This window comes from Bison bison, unplaced genomic scaffold (genome assembly GCF_000754665.1).
Source record: "Bison bison bison isolate TAMUID 2011002044 unplaced genomic scaffold, Bison_UMD1.0 scf7180017863702, whole genome shotgun sequence".
Lineage (NCBI taxonomy): Eukaryota > Metazoa > Chordata > Mammalia > Artiodactyla > Bovidae > Bison > Bison bison.
This window is the reverse complement of record NW_011494274.1, coordinates 459,018-462,959: the sequence shown is the minus strand read 5'-3', so window position 1 is coordinate 462,959 and position 3,942 is coordinate 459,018.

Below are 3,942 nucleotides of genomic sequence, written 5' to 3'. Positions count from 1 at the left end.
ACTTCTATGCAGAGTACAGCATGGAAACGCTGGACTGGAAGAAACACAAGCTGGAATCAAGATTGCCGGGAGAAATACTCAATAACCTCAGATAGGCAGATGACACCACCCTTATGGCAGAAAGTGAAGAGGAACTAAAAAGCCTCTTGATGAAAGTGAAAGTGGAGAGTGAAAAAGTTGGCTTAAAGCTCAACATTCAGAAAATGAAGATCATGGCATCCGGTCCCATCACTTCATGGGAAATCGATGGGGAAACCGGAAACAGTGTCAGACTTTATTTTTTTGGGCTCCAAAATCACTGAGATGGTGATTGCAGCCATGAAATTAAAAGACGCTTACTCCTTGGAAGGAAAGTTATAAGCAACCTAGATAGCATATTCAAAGGCAGAGACATTACTTTGCCAACAAACGTCCATCTAATCAAGGCTATTGTTTTTCCAATGGTCATGTATGGATGTGAGAGTTGGACTGTTAAGAAGGCTGAGCACCAAAGAATTGATGCTTTTGAACTGTGGTGATGGAGAAGACTCGTGAGAGTCCCTTGGACTGCAAGGAGATCCAACCAGTCCATTCTGAAGGAGATCAGCCCTGGGATTTCTTTGGAAGAAATGATGTTAAAGCTGAAACTCCAGTACTTTGGCCATCTCATGCAAAGAAGTGGCTCATTGGAAAAGACTCTGATGCCGGGAGGGATTGGGGGCAGGAGGTAAAGGGGACGACAGAGGATGTGATGGCTGGATGGCATCACTGACTCGATTGATGTGAGTCTGAGTGAACTCCGGGTGTTGGTTATGGACAGGGAGGCCTGGAGTGCTGCAATTCATGGGGTTGCAAAGAGTCGGACATGACTGAGTGACTGAACTGAGCAGTGACTCAGTACTCTTGCCTGGAAAATCTCATGGGCGGAGGAGCCTGGTAGGCTGCAGTCCATGGGGTTGCAAAGAGTCGGACAGGATTGAGTGACTTCACTTTCACTTTTCACTTTCGTGCATTGGAGAAGGAAATGGCAACCCACTCCAATGTTCTTACCTGGAAAATCCCATGGATGGAGGAGCCTGGTGGGCTGCTGTCTATGGGGTCACACAGAGTCGGACACAACTGAAGTGACTTAGCAGCAGCAGGAGCAGCAGTGACTCAGATGGTAAGGAATCTGCCTGCAATGGAGGAGACCCAGGTTTGACCCCTGGGCTGGGAAGATCCCCTGGAGTAGAAAATATTGGCAACTTGCTCCAATATTCTTGCCTGGAAAATCCATGGACAAAGAAGCCTGGCAGCAGGTTACAGTCCATGGAGTCAGAAAGAATTGTACATGACTGAGCATGCATGCTTCCAAGGCAGTTGGTATTTGACTCTGTTGAAGGAGAGAAAGAGGTTCTGTAGAGGAAGGTGCATTTATTTACTTGCATATATGTTGGTTTTTTTTTTTTTTTTGCTTGTGATGAGAACTTTAAGATTTATTCTCTTCAGTTCAGTTCAGTCGCTAAGTCATGTCTGACTCTTTGCAACCCCATGAATCACAGCATGCCAGGCCTCCCTGTCCATCACCAACTCCCAGAGTTTACTCAAACACATGTCCATCAAGTTGGTGATACCATCCAGCCATCTCATCCTCTGTTGTCCCCTTGTTTTCCTGCCCCCAATCCCTCCCAGCATCAGAGTCTTTTCCAATGAGTCAACTCTTCACATGAGGTGGCCAAAGTATTGAAGTTTCAGCTTTAGCATCAGTCCTTCCAATGAACACCCAGAACTGATCTCCTTTAGGATGGACTGGTTGGATCTCCTTGCAGTCCAAGGGACTCTCAAGAGTCTTCTCCAACACCACAGTTCAAAAGCATCAATTCTTTGGTGCTCAGCTTTCTTCACAGTCCAACTCTCACATCCATACATAACCAGTGGAAAAAACCATAGCCTTGACAAGCAGTGTTAACTATGGTCATCATGTACATTTCATCTCTAATACTTATAACTAGAAGTTTGTACCTTCTGACCACCTTCATCCAATTCCCTCACCTCCCCTCCATTCCTTTGGTAACCACCACTAGGATCTTTTGTTCTATGAGTTTGTTTCTTTTTTAAGGTTTTCCATATGTAAGTGATATCGTAGAGTATTTGTCTTTATCTGTTTGACTTATTTTGTTTAGTATAATGGCCCCAAGGTTTATCCATGTTGTAGCAAAAAGAAATATTTCCATCTTTTTTTTATGACTGAATAGTATTCTATGATGGCTAATGACAAAGAGTAATTTTTCAGGTGGCTTTTTGCCATCTACAGACACTCCAGTGTACTTTCTTTTCATGTCTTTGTCCATTTTCTAACTGGGTTATTTCTGTTTTTCTACAGTTGAGCTTTGAGAATCCTTTAAAAATTCTATATACCAAGATGTCTAACATATTGATTTTGTGCCTGAAAAGTTTCTGATCTTGTTTGTGTGCGCTCATTTCTTAGAATTCTCTATGTGCAAAATCATGTAATTTATCATTAAAGATAATTTTACTCCTTTATTACCAGTCTAGATACCTTTTAATTTTTTTTGCCAATTTCTTAGACTAGAACCTCCAGTAGAACATTGTATAGAAGCTGTAATAGCAGACATCCTTGTCTTGTTCTTACTTTTAGGAAAAAGTATTCAGTCTTTCACCACTAAGTATGATGAGAGATGTGAGTTTTCATAGATGTCTTTTATAAAGTTGAAAAAGTTCCTTTCTATTCCTTGTTTGCTATATTTTATTTTGAAACCATAAAGTGGTGTTGAATTATCTCAAATGCCTTTTAAAAATCTATTGATAGGATTATGGATTTTGTTCTTTATTTTATTGCTATTGTGTATTATATTTATTGAATTTTGGCTGTTCAACCAACCAACCCTTGCATTCCTGGAATAAATCTTACTTTACCATGTTACATAATTCTTTTTGTATAACTGTATTTCTCCTTTGAATTGCTAGCATTTTGTTACTAGAATTGTCTAGTGACCTTCTAAGGATCAAAATATTTAGTGACTCTCTGGATCAAACTAAGTCCAGGGACATTTACTCATTGATATAGCATCTGCTATTATTTTACATCCTTTTCTAATATTTTTCTTTTTTCTCATTTATCACATGAAAAGCCATCAGTTTTTCATATCCTTCCCCTGGCTTCACCCTGTCCTGGTCTCTCCTTGTCACATCAATTATAGATAGAACTTATTTTTGTATCTCCTCCTCCAAAATGTGTTCTTCTCAAAGTTAGGGATTTAATTTTCTCACTTGTGATAGTGTCTGATACTTTGAAGACTTCCAAGTTTTTTCTCCTCTTCCTCTTCTTCCTTTTAATCTTCCCTGCGCTTTCCATTTCTCTTCCTTCTCATCCTTTTATTCCTCCTTCTCCTGCACTTCTTTCTCTTTTTCTGACTTATTGAGTATATAAATATAAAAAACTAATGATTATATAAAAATAGAAAACTTCACAAAAAAGTGAAGCATATACTTTCCCATTTAAACTCTATCTAAAAACGATTAAATTGATCTATTTTGGGAAGACATATCAATTTAACATTTAGACATTTATGGGTAAAGCAAAGCTAAATGATTCCCTACAAATTCTGATGGAATGAACTATGTTGTTGATGTGAAGAGATAATAATTGCTGGCATTTCTCAATCATGTTTAAAAAGGAGTCACTTGGGAAATACTGCAGCAGTCACCTGAGGACTGAGTTTCTCTTTTTGGTGGAGAAAACCAGTTGCCTATTCATTCAGACATGACATGGTGGTGCATAAGTGTAACTCAATATCCTGTATTTTATAAATATTATCTTTCTGGCCAATTTATTAAGTTTTTGCTCACCTATTATAAAGTAAGGCCATTACTATTTTTTTTAATTTTATTTTTAAACTTTACATAATTGTATTAGTTTTGCCAAATATCAAAATGAATCCACCACAGGTATACATGTGTTCC